This window comes from Eschrichtius robustus, chromosome 3 (assembly GCF_028021215.1).
Source record: "Eschrichtius robustus isolate mEscRob2 chromosome 3, mEscRob2.pri, whole genome shotgun sequence".
In the NCBI taxonomy this organism is placed as follows: Eukaryota; Metazoa; Chordata; class Mammalia; order Artiodactyla; family Eschrichtiidae; genus Eschrichtius; species Eschrichtius robustus.
In genome coordinates this window covers 99554332-99573222 of record NC_090826.1, presented here as the reverse complement: position 1 = coordinate 99573222, position 18891 = coordinate 99554332, and positions in this window count along the sequence as shown.

Genomic DNA, 18891 nt, shown 5'->3' with positions numbered 1-18891 from the left:
GTTTGTCATCCAATCCACACAAAACCCCAGGGAGGTAGCTATAATTAAAAACAATGCATGTGATCTCCTGGATTGGGTCCTGGAACTACAAAAGGATGTTAATGGAAAAACTGGTCTGTAGTTAATAGGATTGTCCAGTGTTAACTTCTTAGTTATGACCAATGTTCCATGATTATGAAAGAAATTAACATCAGAGGAAGCAAAATATGTATAACTAAATCACTTTGCTGTGTACCTGAAACTAACACAACATTGTGAACCAACTATACTCCAATATAAAATAAAACATTTAAAAAAAATAAGTTAATTAAATTTTAAAAAAACATCAGAGGAAGCTAGGTGAAGAGCATATAGAAACTCTCTGTACCAACTTTTCTGTAAATTTAAAATTTCAATGAAAAGTGAAGAAACCAAAAACCAAAAAATTCACAACACAACCCCTCCATCCTAGCAGGTCATCTACTGTCAGAAGAGCATGGCAGCTCAGCGGCTAGAGCTGAAGGTGGGGCTGGATGGAAACTCTGGAAACAAACACTAGAATGGAAGAGGCGAGTCCTGTGTAATCCCGGAGGGTAAATAATGGCCAAAGCAATCACTCAGGTCCTGCACCAAAAAGAGCAAGATGATTCCTGGTCCCCAATGAATTTGCAATCTGATTTACAGTCCTTTTCTTTGGCACTGGAATTCATAATGTGATTTCTTCACTTGTGGATTTCCTTTCCTACCATGCTTTACCATTTCAAGAATTAAAAGAGCTTGCATTGCTGAGCTCTTGCCGGCTGGGTTGCAGGAGGAGGTGGCCAGCAGCCATTAAGAAGCCAGAAGGGGAAGTGGGCTGGGACTAAGTCCCTCGGTAGGCTGACAATCTACAAATGTGTAATCAAGAGATGTTCACCCTGGGGTGTTTTTCTCTTTTTGCTGTGCTTCATTCTCTGTACCCTCCCACCCCCCTTAAAAAAAAAAGGAAGAAAAGCACCTGACTGCTTTTCTGACTATAATTCTGAATACTTTTCAAATCTGAGGCTGTACAGACATTTTTAAAAATTTTATAAGTATTTCTTTATTCATCTTATATGTAATATCTGAAGGCCAACTGCATGCCCAACACTGTATAGAGCCTTGGGAATACACAATAGTGACTAACATGGGGATGTTCCCTCGGAGAGCTTATAGTCTAGAGGGTGAGAAAGACATTAAACAGAGTACATAATCTGTAATTAAATTTAAGGAAAGACCAGGGTTAGACACTATGCTGCTTCTTACCACCTGATGATTATATTTGATCTGTTACTATGTCACTTTGTGAAACACCTGGATAAAGTCAGTAAATTCTAATACTTTTCAGTCTATCAAAACAGTTTTTACCTAAAGTAGCTTTTAAAAATCCTGCTCACCCATAAACAAAACAAAAAGACATCCTATGGACTGGGAGAAAATATTTGCAAACAATGCAACCAACAAGGGCTTAATTTCCAAAACATACAAACAGCTCATACAACTCAATAACAAAAAAACAACCCAATCAAAAAATGGGCAGAAGGACTTCCCTGGTGGCACAGTGGTTAAGAATCCGCCTGCCAGTGCAGGGGACACGGGTCCAAGCCCTGGTCCGGGAAGATCCCACATGCCGCGGAGCAACTAAGCCCATGCGCCACAACTACTGAGCCTGCGCTCTAGAGCCTGTGAGCCACAACTACTGAGCCACATGCCACAACTACTGAAGACCATGCTCCTAGAGGCCGTGCTTCACAACAAGAGAAGCCACTGCAATGAGAAGCCCAAGCACCACAACAAAGAGTAGCCCCCGCTCACTGCAACTAGAGAAAGCCTGCGCTCAGCAACGAAAACCCAAGGCAGCCAAAAATAAATAATAAATTAATTAATTTAAAAAAAATGGGCAGAAGACCTGAATAGACATTTCTTTTTCTTTTTTGGCTGCCTTGGGTCTTCGTTGCTGTGTGTGGGCTTTCTTTAGTTGCAGTGCGCTGGCTTCTCATAGCAGTGGCTTCCCTTGTTGCGGAGCATGGGCTCTAGGCACACAGGCTTCAGTAATTGTGGCTCGCAGGCTCTAGAGCACAGGCTCAGTAGTTGTGGTGCACGGGCTTAGTTGCTCCGCGGCATGTGGGATCTTCCCGGACCAGGGCTCGAGCCCATGTCCCCTGCATTGGCAGGCGGATTCTTAACCACTGTGCCACCAGGGAAGCCCCTGAACACACATTTCTCCAAAGAAGATATACAGATGGCCAATAGGCACATGAAAAAATGCTCAACATTTCTAATCATCACGGAAATGCAAATAAAAACTACTATGAGGTATCACCTCACAGCTCTTGGAATGGCCATCATCAAAAAGTCTACAAATAATGTGTTGGAGAGGGTATGGAGAAAAGGGAACATTCCTACACTGTTGGTGGGAGTGTAAATTGGTGCAGCCACTATGGAAAATAGTATGGAGGTTCCTTAAAAAACTAAAAATAGAGCTGCCATATGATCCAGCAATCCCACTCCTGGGTATATATCTGGAAAAGATGAAAACTCTAATTCGAAAAGATACGTGCACCCCAATATTCACAGCAGCACTATTTACAATAGCCAAGACATGGAAGCAACCTAGGTGTCCATCAACAGATGAATGGATAAAGAAGATGTGGCATATATATATATATATCTATATAAAATAAAAAAGGAATATTACTCAGCTGTAAAAAAAAGAATGAAATAATGCCATTTGCAGCAACGTGGATGGACCTAGAGATTATCATACTAAGTGAAGTCAGAGAGAGAAAAACAAATAATACATGATATCACTTATATGTGGAATCTAGAATAATGATACAAATGAACTTATTTACAAAACAGAAATAGACTCACAGACATAGAAAACATATTTATGGTTACCAAAGGGGAAGGGGGGAGGGATAAATTACAAGTATAAGATTAACAGACAGAGACTACCATATATACAGTGGATAAAAAACAAGGATTTACTGTATAGCACAGGGAACTATATTCAATATCTTATAATAACCTATAATGGAAAAGAATCAAAACAAATATATACCCAAATCATGTTACTGTATACCTGAAACTCATACAATATTGTAAATCAACTGTACCTCAACTAAAAAAAGTAAAAGAAATAAATAAAAATTCTGATCACTTGGACACACCCAAGACCAGATAAGTCAGATTAGGGTGGAACCAAGCATCAATGATTTTTTTTTTAATTGATGTACAGTTAATTTACAATATATTAGTTTCAGGTGTACAACGTAGTGATTCACAATTTTAAAAGGTTATACTCCATTTATAGTTATTGTAAAATATTGGCTATATTCCCCATGCTGTACAATAAATCCCTGTAGCTTATCTATTTTTTACATAGTGGTTTGTACCTATTAATCCCCTGAGGCTGTAGAGTCATTTAGTAACAACCAGTGCCTCAGTCCTAGAACCAGGTAAATTCTAAGCATTATCCACTTTCTCAGATGCTGAGGGTAAGCACAAGCCAAGGAAGACTTGGACCTGCTGGGCTAGTTTTCTGAGCTGGAAGCTCTGGAGAACTCTTAGCCTCTCTCCCACATGGAAGGAATGCCTCCTGCTTACTTCTCATCACTTACCAACACCCAAAAGTTGTTGTGCTTCAGCGTCTCCCCTGTCCACCCCCTCCTCACCTGTTTTCCCTGCTACAGCCTTGGGTCAGGCCCTCACACACTCATCAGAATTCCTGAAATAGCCTCCAAAGGACCCCCCCAGGCTGCGGTCTCACTCCTCACTTCCAATCCACCCTCAACACTGCTACTGTCAAAGTATAACCATGACGAGGTTAAAACATGCCCATCATACACATATATAAGGAGCATGTGGCAAAGATTAGTTTAACTCCTTAACAAAGGAACTAGCAGAATAGTAAATCCAGTTCAAAGGAAAATTCAAGAAGCAATATAGTCGATGAAAAAAGGAATGCCGGAATGATTGCAAACTTAGAGATAACAATAAAACTAACTAACCTTTGCTCTTTCACACATTTACATTCCTCAGCCACTGCCTTCATTCCCAGGTCTCTTTATCTGAGGCCTCGGTTGAGGTCCTCCTCAGGCACTTCTGCCCAGGCCTCCTTGCGGGCAGCGGAGGGGGGAGGGGAAATCCAGTCCTCAGTGCCCAGGTCTTTCCCCAGCTCACCCTTCCCCAACCCCAGAGTCCATCAAACTGCTGGAGCCTTTTGTTGGGCGCTCCCTCAATAGTGAGATGACCCCACATCTGTGCTCACCCACCTGAGCTTCAGGAAAATGGAACAGGGAGAGCTGCTGCTTCCTCAGTTTTAGCTTCTTGTTTACACCATCACAGCAAGTGGTTACAGGCTTACCTCTTCCATTTAGGGCTGGTTGCTTTAACTGGCTACTCTGACACCTGACAGCTCTGTTGCTCCTGTCTCAGCTGAGCTCCTGCCAGGGTTATATATTTTTACTGGACGAGGGATCATTTGCATCTCTGCAAGGCAAAAACTATGAGTGAACAGAGAGCATCCCAGAGCCTGGGCCCTAAACAATAGTAAATAGATAGCAAAGGTTTATTCTCCTGATACTACTCAGTCATAAAAAAAGAGTGAAATAATGCTATCTGCAGCAACATGGTTGGACCTAGAGATTGTCATACTAAGTGAAGTAAGTCAAAAAGAGAAAGACAAATACCATATGATATCACTTATATGTGGAATCTAAAGTATGACACAAATGAACTTATCTACAAAACAGAAACAGACTCACAGACATAGAGAACAGACTTGTGGTTGCCAAAGGGTAAGGGGTGTGGGGAAGGGATGGATTAGGAGTTTGGGATTAGGAGATGCAAACTACTATATACAGAATGGACAAACAACAAAGTCCTACTGTACAGCACAGGGAATTATATTCAATATCCTGTGATAAACCATAATGGAAAAGAGTATGAAAAAGATGTATGTATATGTATAACTGAATCACTTTGCTGTGCAGCAGAAATTAACACAGTGTTGTAAATCAACTATACTTCATTAAAAAAAAGTGTTTTTTTAAAGAAGGTTTATTCTCCTGGATTCTAGAACCTAGAGAATTAATAATCTGTAGGTAGGTCCATTGGTCAAGGATCCATCCAAGGAGGACTTTGAAAGGACACATAATCATCCTTTGCCCTATTTCTAAGTTTTAGATGATTTTGTGTAACACTGCCAAAATGAGGTACTATTGCAACCTTGACACTTAACTGCTTGTTCAGCCTGTTGGCACTGCCCGGACAGTAGCCAAGCTCACAGCTGCTCCAGCTCCCTCCAAGTCCGGGGCCACCTACCTGTGCAGCTCCAGGCCAAATGGCACCAGCAGCTTCTGCTGCAGGTCACCTGGGTCGTCAAGGCTGGAGGCAGTAAGGGAGAGACATGGGTTCTAGTTTGTTCTTATGGGGCTTGTTGACCTTGTTCTCCCCAACCTCACCTCCAGTTTTTCTTCCCAAATCCTGTCCCTGCAGGTATACAGCAATTTCAGGCCCAGGCCAGATGCAGGGACCACAACCTTCCACGGAATCCTTCACCAGTTCCCACAATTACGTAAGGTGTAATTCTTATCATAAATTGCTTATTTCATATCATTCTTAGTGATTCTGTTCTCTGCACAATCCTGACTGATACACTCCCCAAATTTTCTCAATGGCCCTTTTTGGGTTCTGATGTCTCTTCATGGCTAGAGTGCAATAGTTATTAAGAGAATAAACCTTGATGTTAAATTCCAGCTCAGACCCTCCCCAGCTGTGACTCCCCAGGCACGGCATTTAACTTCTCTAAGCCTCAGTTTCTACCTCTGTAAAATGGGAATAACAGCAGAATTCCATTAGAAGGTTGCTATGAGGATTAAACAAGGCAATGGCAGTAAAATCCTTCCTGACCTAGAGTAAACACTCAGTATTCACTATGATCTTTCCCTCTATCATAAATAACACATCACTGTGACTTGCTTTTCTGAACCGCCATCATCATACACACCAGAGTGTGAACTTCTTGAGACAGTGAGCAAAAAGACATCCCTTTTGATTGGAGGGCTGAGGAAGCTTCCTGGAAGAGGTGGCATGTCAGCTGGGCCCTAAATTGTTGGATGGGGGTAGGTAGGTAGGGGAAGGATGGCATCTCCCTTAGAAAGGAAAAACCAGAGATAGGTGTGTAGAGACCAGCAGTAGAACCAACAAGGCTTTGAAATTGTACAAATTATCTTAATTGAGCAACCACGTGTTAACAGGCTATGAATCAGGCCCTGGGCTGGGCTAGGAAGATAGAATGTTGAACAAGAAGCTTTCTGTCTGGACTTCCCTGGTGGCACAGTGGTTAAGAATTTGCCTGCCAATGCAGGGGACGTGGGTTCTATCCCTGGTCCGGGAAGATCCCACATGCCGCGGAGCAACTAAGCCTGTGTGCTACAACTACTGAGCCTGTGCTCTAGAGCCCGTGAGCCACAACTACTGAGCCCACGTGCCACAACTACTGAAGCCCGCATGCCTAGAGGCCGTGCTCTGCAACAAGAGAAGCCACAGCAATAAGAAGCCCGCGCACCACAACGAAGAGTAGCCCCTGCTCACCGCAACTAGAGAAAAGCCCACGCGCAGCAACGAAGACCTAACGCAGCCTAAAAAAGTAAATAATTTTTGTAAAAAAGGAAGAAGGTTCCTGCTTACTTTAAAAAAAAAAAAAAAAAAAAGCTTTCTGTCTGTTGGGGGCAATAAAAGGGTATCAGTACTTATAACACAATGTGATGACAACCCCAAAAGTCAGGAGCTGAACTCCAAGGACTCAAAAGTGAATCAAGGGCAGAGTGTTTCCCAAGCCCAGGTCTGATGAGGGCAGAGGGCAGAGGACATCCCTCTGGGCCTATGGGCTGCCTTGGAGAAATGAATGAAGAGACATCTGTGTTCTACGCCCACCCCACTCCCCAACCTTCTCCCTCCCTCTCTCCCCTTTGGGTGAACATGGGTTAGTATTGAGTAGGAAGTGAATGTCCCTATTCCTTGAACCCAATTCTCTAGGTCTGATTATAGAAGAGGCAACCAGAGGCTGGGGTAGTACATCTAAAATTATTGAGAAGAAAATGTATTATCTGCCTAAAGAAATGTGTCAAAAGAGAACACAAGGAAGCACAGTAAAATGTGTTCCACCTGGAATGTAAGCTCCATGAGGCAGGGACTTTGAGTATCTGAAGATTCCATCTCTGGTATGCAGTCAAGGATGTGGTATGTGGTAGCATTCAAGTATGTGCTGAAGGTATAAAATAATGAATAAATGAATGAGTGAATGAAGACTCAAGAGACGGATCTCCCCTGGGTGGGGACTGGCACACAAGCTGCCCTGCTCAGTGCTCTCAGATGTAGCCAAGGACCTGTGTTCTTTTAAACACTTGAAGCATCAACCAACTCCTTTGGCTTTACTTTTCTCCCCACCCGTAGCACGTGCCTCACCTCCCCCACCCATAGTTCTATCAGCCAAAGGGAGCAAAAATGCTCAGCACGCAGGAAGGACATTCCAGTCCAGATGACAGATACCCTCCGGCCAGAACTCCCCACTAGGCAACCTGGCGTGTGGCCTCAGGTGACTGAATGATCATGTGTCTGTCAGGCTCTCAGGCTCCATTCAACCCTGGGGGACTGACAAGAACAAACCACTACAAGTTCACCGAGGTGGTGCCGCCCAAGACGGCCTCCGGGCCTGGTGACACCTCCACCTCACCATCTCCCTAATTTGATTTTGCACTGGTCACTTAAGTGTTTCTCCAGACACTGCTGAAGGGCTCCATCCCTGGGAACTGACGCGGTGCGCAGACGGCTTGGCTCTCAGCAGCCTCCCTGCCCCACACATCCCACAGCCCCAGCCTCAGGGTCACTCCCCAAGAACCTGAGCCGCTTGTGCGTCTCAGGAAGGAACAGACACCTTGGGGACCTGCTCAGGACCTGCCATGGGCATCAGCCCAGCCCACCGCCTAAAGCTCACCGGGCCTCCTCCCACATCCGGCAACACCAACACATATTCACCAGGCAAGATGGTGCAGTGGGCTCGGGGCTCAGAAAGACCTGGGTTTGGAGCCTGGCCCTACCACCCACTGGCTGTGTGGCTCTGGGAAGATCACTTTGCTTCTCTGTGCCTCGGTTTCCCCATCTGTAATATAAGGATAACAGTTGTATCAGCCAGAGTTTAGCACAGGAAACAGGAACCACTCAAGGTATTTTGAGCAGAGAGTGACTTGATACAGGGGGTTAGGTGCTAATGGGATGGTTGGATGGCTGGACGGGGGAGGGGAGGAGGTAAGGCTGAGTCTCCAGAGGGTCTGCTCCCTCGCTGTGGGCAGGAGAGGAAGGTGAGCATCTGGAGGTTGCCCTGGCACTCCTGAATTCAGGATACAAGTGTATCCTGGGGATCCAAGGAGCAGGCAGGGCCTCCACTGCTGCTGCCGGGGGTAGGGACCACACACTGGACAGCACTGCAAGAGAAGATGCACATCTGTATGACCCTGTTTGCCAGAAGGGAGCAGCCAAAGCATTAGGAAGGTGGCCTCTGGCTCCCTTCCACCTTCCAAATCCCATGTGAGGGTCTCAGCGTTGCATCACAGGATGCTTCACCCCCACCCCAACCTCCCCAAAAGGCCTCTCCCCCACCCGCGCTTCCCTCCTTTCCTGCCACCCCCCAGGCTGGATGTGGCGGTGTGGGGTGCCCTCGTGTGGTCGAGAGCGGCCCTGCAGCCCCGCCGCCAGGATCCCAGGCTGCCCTCCTTCTCCTCCTCCTGCACCCGCGCTGCCCTCCTGCCGGAGCCCCGGGCCCCGCTGTCCCACGGACATCATGGCTGTGCCACCGCCCACGCCCCCTACTCCAACTGGCCTGCCTCCAAGCTACATTCCCTCCTTCTTTTACCTCTGAATGTTTTCTCACTTATATTTTAAAATTCAATGTTCTATTCATATCAAAGAGTATGTATTAGTTATCTAACCCTATGTAACCCATTACCCTAAAATGTAGCAGCTTAAAATAGCAAACATTTATTACCTCACACAGTTTCCGATGGTCAGAAATCCAGGAGCAGCTTAGCTGGGTGGCGCTGACTCAGGGTCTCTCATGCAGGTGCTGTCAAGACACTGGCTGAGACTGTGGTCATCTGAAAGCTGGGGTGGCTCCACTTTCAAGTTCACTCACACTGGCTTCCTCGAAAGCCCTTAGTTCCTTGCCTTTGGGCCTCCCCATAAAGCTGCTGGCGACATGTCAGCTGGCTTCCCCCAGAGCAAATGCTCCCAGGGAAAGAGAGCAAGAGAAACCAAAATATTAAAACCCAACCTCAGAAGTGACCTACCAGGAGTTCCCTGGCAGTCCAGTGGTTAGGACTTGGTTCTTTCATTGCTGGGGCCGGGAACTAAGATCCTGAAAGCTGTGTGGCACTAGAACAAAGTGGGAGGGAATATGAATTCCAGGAAGTGGGGATCGCTGGGGTCCTTCTTAGAGGCTCGCTATCACAAAACTTTTTTTCTTTCTTTCTTTTTTTTTGGCCATGCAGTTTTCGGGATCTGAGTTCCCTGACCAGGGATTGAACCTGGGGCCATGGCAGTGAAAGCACCGAGTCCTAACCACTGGACCACCAGGGGACTCCCCCCCCACCAAAATTTTTTTAATGTTAAAAACAAAATTTTAAAAAACAACAAAATATGATCAACACCCATGAACCCACCACTCACACAAGAACCAGAACATCATGTCTCCTGTCATCTACCCTCTGCCTCCCTGTGTGAGAGGCTAACCCCATTTTGAATTTTGTGTCTATCATTCCTTTGCTTTTCAAAAAGTTTTGCCACATAGGCACATATGTCTAAATAATATGTTTGTTTCATTTGCTTTTTTGATCTTTATAGGAATGATTGGCTGTAAGTAGTAAGTGGTGCTCCCTCCTCCAAGATTCAAGCTTCTATAAAGCTCTTCTTTTCCCTTTTGTTCCCCTCCTCTGGAGGGGTAGCTGCTTCCTGGCATTCTTATTTCTGGGTTGCCTCAGCATTCTTTATTTATCCATTCTCCTGTGGATGGACATTTGGGTTGTTTCCACTCCTGTTTGAAAAATGATGCTGTCTCTTGGGTCCATGTCTTCTGGTACATGTGTGCAAGTTTCTCCACATTTATACGTAAGCATAGGATGCTGCGTCCTAGGATATGCAAATAAGACAACGTCAAATTATTTTCCGAGATGGTTGCACCAATTTTACACTCTCACTTGCAAGTTACACAAAATCCTATTGATCCACATGTTCTCCCTCAGGTATGTGCTGTGGGGAGGTGGACCCAGCGCCTTGGGAGAGAAGAGAGGCTCCCAGGCACTGAGACTGGCAGTGGGAGGACCCACATGCCCATGGACCCCAGCCCAACTCAGCCAGAGGAGCTTTCAGGCCCTGTGATATTGTGATTTATGATAAGAAACATATATTTGGTCTTCATACCCATCCCTTTTCCGGCACAGACCTCCTAAAACCCTTGGAATTTCCTAACTGAGGAGGGCAGACAAAGGTGTCTTTTGTTATGTTAATGAGATGACTTTTGAACAGCACCTAAGGTTGGCTGCTGGTTACCAGAGGAGCCGGCCGCGTGAATAAGGGTTGGAACTTTCAGTCCCACCCACCGACCTCCAGGGAGGGAAGAAGGATTGGAGGGAGGGTGAATCAATTACCCACAGCCAATGATTTGATCAATCATGAATGTGCAATGAAGCTCTATAAAAACCCAAAAGGAGGGACTTCCCTGGCAGTCCAGTGGTTAAGAATACTGGCTTCCAATGCAGGGGACGTGGGTTCGACCCCTGGTCGGGTAACTAGGATCCCCATATGCTGTGCAGTGCAGCCAAAAAAAAAAAAACAAAAGAGAGGGTTTAGGGAGCTCCTGGGTTGGTGAACACATAGAGAGCTGAGGAGAGTGGCACTTGGAGAGGGCATGGAAGCTTCGTGCCCTTCTGCCATACCTTCCTTGCCCTACGCATCTCTTCTATCTGGCTGTTCCTGAGTCATATCCTTTCATAATAAACTGGTAATCCAGTGAGTAAAATGTTTCTCTGAGTTCTGTGGGCCTACCTAGCAAATTAATCCAACCCAAGGAGGAAGTCTTTGGAACCTCCAGTCTATAGCTTGTTGTCAGAAGTCCAGTTAACAACCTGGGCTAGCAGCTGGTGTCTGAAGGGCAGGAGAGTGGGGTGACGTGGGGGGAAGTCATGTAGGAGCCCTTAAGCTGTGGAATCTGATGCTGTCTCTGGGTAGATAGTGTCAGAATCGAGTTCAATTGTATGTAGGACACCCACATGGCCTCGGAGAATTGCTTATTGGTTGGGAGATACCCCACACACACACAGTCCCCCACATGCTGCAATTGGGTCCAGGAACCAATTTAGGCCCCCAGGAAGCATTCGGCTGGCCCCTCTTGAGGGAAAACTCACTTAGATAGGGACACCTTTGTGCTCAGCTGCTCAGCTGCTGCAGGGAAAACCGTTTACACCCTCCTTGTTGTAAGGATTCCATGTTGTAAGGACTTCATGAGAATCCTAACAAAGAGTCAGCTGCACAGCAGATGCTCACTAGAGCATCTTTCCTTCTTCCCCCTGCTCCCTCCCCTGCTGCAGCTACTTCTTCTGGAAAGTAGAAGTAAGTGAAAGAAACAAACTCCCAAGCAAATCACAGCGCTCTGACCTCCACCGTCACTAACACAGCATTGATTAATTGCTTACCCACAGAAAGGAAAAGTTAATTACCTACCAAGGAAATTTTAAAAAGAAAAAAGGAAACATGAGTTTAAATCTTAATTAGGGCCCCTGCATGGTGAGAATGGAAATGAGCTGATTTCCCTTGGATCTAATTGTTGGCAATTAAAGCGAAGGCCTCTGATCCCTGGGCAGCCTCTTGCTCCCACTGTCTCCCCCCAGACCTCCAGCCACACCTCCTCTCAGAAGAGGCGGAGAAGAGGAGCGTGGAGGGGAAGACCACTGCCTCCAGGACTCCGGCCATCGCCCGCAGGGAGATGATCCTGAGCAGAGGTTAGAAACACTGGGCAGAGTCCGTTGCCCCAAATCCACCATTCTTGCTTGGTTCACTGCTGCCTAAAATGTCACCACAGGAATAGTGGTAGATGCTGTGATGCCCTGTGGCCCAGGTTCCGCCCCAGGCATGCAGGACACTCCCCAGCTGCTGGGATGGTTACCAGCAGACAGCCTCAGCTGTCGCCCTTCTGGATTGCCCAAGGTCACACCTTGGCAGGTGTGACCAGCCAGCCTACACCCAGTGACAATTAACATGGGGTCCTAAGGCCCAGCATTCTCACCTCGATTTGGGTCACCTCTGAGAGCTTTGTCAGCTCCTGTGCTCCCGGGAGGGTTGGCCGGGCAGGTGTTCAGACTGCAGTGCGGCTCATCTCCCTCTGGTCAACCCTGTTGCCAAACCCTCCTCCACAGGTGACAGTCCCAAGAGAACTCCCTAATGAATGTCCTGCACACTTATCTCCATCTCAGAGTTCGCTTCTCGGGCATCCCAACTTGTGACAGAGATTTAAATTAAGCAAATTTAAATTTGAATGTAATTTTACAAATTAAGAATGTAAAATTTTACATTCTATAGAATCATAAACTAAAGGAACCTCAGAAGACATCTAGCTCAGCCTCGCTCCCAGCGCGGTGGTACGGTTAGCATCTGACCCGGCTGAGGCGGCCTTGGTGGAACACTGACCGTGACAGGGACTTGTCATCTCAGAGAGTGGCCCTTTCGGTGCCTGGACCGCCTAGACTGCTAGAAGGCTCTTCTCATTCTGGTCAGCTCCTGCCAGGCAGAGCCACAGAGCAAGGGTCTATGTGGTGCCAGGATGGTGCCAGGCTGTGGGGAAGACAGGATGGTGCAGACCCTGCCCCAGCACCTCAGCAGTCCTGACGACGTGTACTTGTCCCACAGCTGAAGTGCTGCACTGCCCTCTGGACAGCGGAGCACAGACACACAGTAGGACAGCCACCCGATGGCCCGGACACTCCACTTCTGTAAGCAGCCTGGTCCCCAGCTGGCTCAAGTCAGACATTTCCAGGTGCTTGCTTGCTTGCTTGCTTGCTTGCTTGCTTGCTTTTTGGCTGCATTGGGTCTTCATTGCTGCGCACGGGCTTTCTCTATTTGCGGTGAACGGGGGCTACTCTTCGTTGCGGTGCGCGGGCTTCTCATTGCAGTGGCTTCTCCTGTTGCGGAGCACGGGCTCTAGGCGCGCGGGCTTCCACCAGGGAAGTCCCTTTCCAGATGCTTTTGATAAGCCTAGTCCCCACCTGGGGCTCCTCCAAGGGTATCCTCAGTCTGACCTGGGTCCCCCTTTCAGCAGCACAGGTCCCCCAGCTGAGGACCAATTAAGCTGAGGTTGTGTCACCCCCTATATGGCAGGAAAGGCCACTGGTCTGCTAAAGAATTGGCCAGTGCCCAAGGATTCCCTGGAGGACGTCGCTTGACTGAGCCAACTCTAGGACCCTGTTGTTGCTCTGGTCCCAGGTGCAGCTAGATGGCACTGTCCCTTCATGGTGGCACCTGCCCTGGCCTGACCAGCCAGCTCACCCAGCACACACCCACATGACTGCATGGATGCAGAGGGGTCCACACAGTTCCTGGACCCCAGCCCTAGGCCTTTATGGAGGCCATGGTCACAGCCCATTGGAGACACTGCCCACTCCTTCCTCCAGGGCTCAGAGCAATAATTGTTCATTCAACAAGTATTGGTTGAGGGGCCGGGGGGGGGTGGGAGACACCCAGAAGAGGTTTTGGGGAGGGAGGAGGGGTGTGGGGTGGGCAGACCAAAGCCTTCTGCAGGCTGGGCCCCGGCAAGTTGGGGTGGAGAGGAGGGCTGGACTCTTGGCTAGTCCAGGCAGGACCCACAAACAAAGGCGTGCCAGTGAGATGCGCAGAAGCAGGCAGGAGCCCCTTCAGCTCAGCTGGACTCTCCTGAGCCCACACAGCACAGCCCTTCATCCTCTGGGTCCCGGCGCCGGAGGGCTTTCCCTTCCTGACCCCACCCCACAATGGTTCTCCCACCCTCTCCCTAGGCTCTTCCTCTGGGGCCTCTAAACAACCAGCACCTTCCAGATAGTCCACACAGAAGTTTCCCCAGGACTGATGCGGACACCCAAGCATTAACCCTCTGGGCCTTAATTCCCTGGGCAGGAGATAGGGGTGGGAGTCGGGGCAAGACAGAGCTGCAGTTAACAACTGTCTACGCATCTGTCTGCACCAGCCTGAGAGCAGAAGGGACAGAATGGCCTCCTGGGGAGCCTTCTAGCCCCAGGACTGCCATGGGCTGGCTGGGAGAAGGGTATTAGATATTCAGCGAGTTCTCGGCAGGCAGGGATAGATGGAAGAGCTCAGGCCAAGGGACGAGTTCAGGGCTGGGCTGAGAGCCGGGCCTGTTCCCGAATTAGGACCCAGGTGGAGTCCATCACCATGATCCGCAGCCAAGGGGAACGTGGAGATGAGCCTTCTCCACGGTGTTCTGGTCTCTGAACAGGGACAATAAGGAAACGCTGTCTCCTAAGCCAAGGCCCAGGCCTATTGAAAGGTTTAATGTTGTCAAAGGTCTGGGGCTGGGTTGGGCAGGAGAGCTCAGTAATTCGGGGAGCAAGTGGAGGAGTGACTTGCTGATGCCGATCGAGGTGGGCGCCTGGCCGCACTCCGAGCATCGCCCTTGGCCTCCTGGTGGTGACTTCGGGGCAGGCAGAGGAGGCAGTGAGCACAAAGCCAGCCTTTCATGCAGTTTTGTTAGGGGAACCACTGACAGAACCTGCCCACCCGGGCCAGGCACCACAGTAACCGTTTGCATGAGTTTTCTCGTGACAGGAGGTCCTGGTAAGGAACGCGGAACTAACAAGCCACCACCAACCGGAAGAATTCAGGAAAGGTCAATAAGAGAGAGGAGACTCCAGGCCGTATGTCCTACCAACCTCCCAGAATCCTTCTCTCTGGAATCCATCTTGGCTGAGCGATGTGCGCGCCATTGGGAAGGACCCCGAGTCAGAATGATTGGCCAGAGACAACCCGGAAACTAATCCCATTACCATAAAATCCAAGACAGCGAGTCACGTGACAGAGCAGTCCTCCTGGGTTCCCTTACCCTCCTGCTCTCCACCGGGCGCCCCTTCCCAGTAAAGTCTCTTGCTTTGTCAGCACGTGTGTCTCCTCGGACAATTCATTTCCAAGTGTCAGACGAGAGCCCACTCTCGGGCCCTGGAAGGGGTCCCCCTTCCTGCAACAGTTTGATGGGCTTTTTTTCTTAAGGCACTTTCACAAGTCTCCTTTCTCACCTCACGCCCTCTTCCCCAGGACCCTGTGAGGTAAGCGGGGCAGGTCATGAGACTCAAGGGGGCCGAATGAGCTGGCCATGCTCGCATGCCTGGTAGGTGAGGCTGGAACCCAGGAGACTCCTGAACCTCCTCTCTCCACCCCCCATCCTCACCCCCAGACAGGAACCCCTCACCTCTGCGTGGAGTGTCTCGCTTTTCACACCACTTTATCTTCTCTCTTTCACTTTCTAAGGTCCCATGATAATCCTTCGAGGTACATCAAGGATCACTGAGCCTTGACCAACCAAAAAAGACCTGGGTTCTGAGCACGGCTTTGGTACAGCTGAACTGTGTGACTTTGGGCAAGTTCCATCCCCTCTCTGGGCCTCCATAGCTGTATGTTTTCCTCTATAGGGTAAAGGTGTAGGCATCGATACACCTGAGGTCCCTTTTAGCTCTGACATTCTTAGGTTCTAAGCTCCATATAACGGATAAGAAAATCGAGGCTTAGTATGTGGTTGGTGTGCATGGGAGAAAGCCCTCCTCCTGTTGTCCCACGGGGACCTGCCTTTCCTCTCCCCTCAGCTCAACCCAGGAACAGGCGAGGGAAGCACCTGCATCCCAGGGACTCATTTAAAGGAGAATCCAGTTTTTTGGCTCCTTTTCTGGTCTGGACCCAGAAGCAGGAAGCTTATCAGTGTTTAATGAAGCCAGGACCAACCTAATTATCAAAGGCACTTTCAATAAGCAACTTTCACTCCATGTAGGGAGCTAGCACACTCAGAATAAAAAGAGAAGGAAAGCCATTATCTTGAAATGCCTGGGCGCCTACCTGGGCTGAGCCCTGTGAAGTCATTATGAGTAATTACGGGCTATCGTCCCAGCACAGCACACAGTCCTAGCTGGTACAAGTAATGAGAGGGAGCACGAGACCCCTGACAGGCAGGGAGGCTGAGGTCATCCAAAAGGGCAACTTTCCCTTTTTAGTTTCATTCCATCCCACTTCTTACGAGTGTCCCCTCCCGGCCCCTTCATTTCATAGTTCTGGTTTCACTCCCAACAGATTTGTTATCCCAAGTTTCTTTTCATTCAGGGAGAAAGTCACTGTGCCCTGAGACTCTATAACTGTGCACTCTAGAAGCTTTACTGCAAGAGCTTTCCTAATTTTCTACCCAGCTCACTCTGAGCTGAGGCTTGCTTATACTGGGGTGATGTAGTGAAGGTGGTGACGTGTGGTCAGTTGAGATGAGGTGGACAAAAGGAGAAGCTTGTTTGGAAGAGAAGAAATTTAAAATTATGCTTGGACATTTAAATTGAAGATGCAGACTACACATCTAACTTAAATGTTAGACTTACACATCTAACATTTCAAATATGGAGTATAGGGAAGGGTCAGTGCTAGAGATACAGATTTGAGAGTCATCAGAATATCTGGCACATAAATCCATAAACCAGCTGAAATCATTCACGGAGAATGTGTTCACAGAAAATGATGGGCATGCAGGACTGGACCCCTGAACCTGGAGCACCCAACGTTTAGAAGGTGAACAGAGGAGGAGCAATTGCAAATTGGAACCAACGGCTGCTACTGAAAGAACTGCCTCAGCTGCTGTGAAAAAGCAAGACTAGGTGATGCTGACAGAAACAGGAAACAGAGGAAAATTATATCCTTTCTGCCTTCCAGTCTACCTCTGGCGAGCCCTACTGGCAGAACCTAACAGGGTGCTAGATAGTTGAGCAGAAAAGTAGTTTTCACAGTTCTTGCCCCAGCATCACAAAGTAAAGGACAGAAGGATAGGATTGAAGCTGAGAGACAATAGCTGAATAACTGGCACGCATTATGGTTCTTGCCTACTGTCTAAGGCCAGTCCAACTACTGCTTTCTCTCATATTCACCTCACGGTCTCTGAGAGATAAGAGGTGGTTGAGTAAAGCAAAGATCGGGGGAGCCGGCATCAGCTGAGAGAGCTGCCATATTGGGGAAAGTAGATCGGCCTATTAGCATCGAGATCAGAATGGAGCTGCTGGGAGCTGGCAGTGTCAGAAACCCATAGCACTTGAGTGACCTAAGCTGATGGAAGGATGGGAGGAGAGGCAAGAGTGAGGGGAGGTCAGTATTCCCTAGGAATAAGGATGAGAAAACGGGCTTTCAGCTGGGATTCAGAGAGTAGAGCTGGGAGAGCTAATTCTACCTCTGAAGCCTCCTTTCCCCACATCCATCTCTGTTCGGGGTAGGGAGGAGCAGGGAACACTTAGTGGAACTAAATAACCCTGTCCTTCCTTTCAGATCACTTTGGATTAGGTTCTTAATGGACTTCACCAGGGGTGGGGCAGGGTGGGAAACCAGAGGTCTGAGAAGGGTGTGGAGATATTGGTGTCGGGGGCACCTAGGCAATTCCGTTTTCTGTCTGGAGAGCTCTCCCATGCCAACAATTCTTTACCTCTAATTTAATGTCCTAAAAATTAACAAGAGAGGCAGGAAGTACTGCTGCCCCACTAGGTCCTGACTGACTCACTTCTGTCACCTCACCCTTCAGATTCCTCCCATGCTCACCACCTGCTAAGCAGGACCACAGCTCCAAAGCAAACATGATTTATAGACCTGTCAACCATCTCCATATTGACAGGATATCTGAGCTTAACCTTCTGAAATCTCTGGCTATCCAAAGTTTCCTGTGGAGGTCCTAACGCTTGGTGATTTGAGTCCCACTCCCAATCTATGTGGTTATATAGACTCCCCCTCTCTCCCATGTTCCCTCTACTGCCTCAGGAGACAGAAGGCATTTTAAGTGCTTACAATCAAGGACTGGGGAAGACATCCTATAATGCTCCAATCTGGCTTCCCACGACCCCATGATGACCAGTATGATTCCCATGACCCCAGTATGATGACATTGAAATCCTGATGGAGTAATCATAGTTCAGGCATCAAAAATGGAGTTGGGTGGCCATGGAGGATCTGGTCTGACATGTCCCTGCACCACTAAGAACTTGAACTTTCTGTGAACTGTACCAAACCGAAGAACACCAGCCATTTTACAACATCTGCTAGCTGCAACCTTGTGTCCCAAGGTTGTTCCCCTTTGTAACTATGCAACCATTTCAAACCCCAACCATCCTTGCTAAATAAGCACCCTTACTTCTTGCCAGCTCCAATTATACTTCTTGATAAACAACTCATGTAACTAACTGTGACCTTGAGGCTTTTGCCCTTATAAACTTTCTCCATTTTGTAGTCTAGCAGAACACAATTCAAGTGCTGCTTGAATCTGTGTCTCCCGGGCTGCGGTCCTAACAAATCCAAAATAAATGCCTCTTTATTTCAATCAGGTCCCTGCTTCTGAAATTTTGGTTAACAAGTCCTTCAGTGCAGCCAGGCTAGGACAGGAGTCCTGAACCCCAAGCAAGGATTCTGGCCGTTCCCCCATCACATCTTCTTGCACTGCATAGCCCCCTACCTTCTGCAGAGGTTTGGCTCCTTGGTGCCTTTTCCTGGAACCCTCAGCCTACACTCTACATCTGATCTCTGCAGAAAAAGATGATAGAACCTAAGCTCACCACTGATTTGGACCAAAGCCCTGGT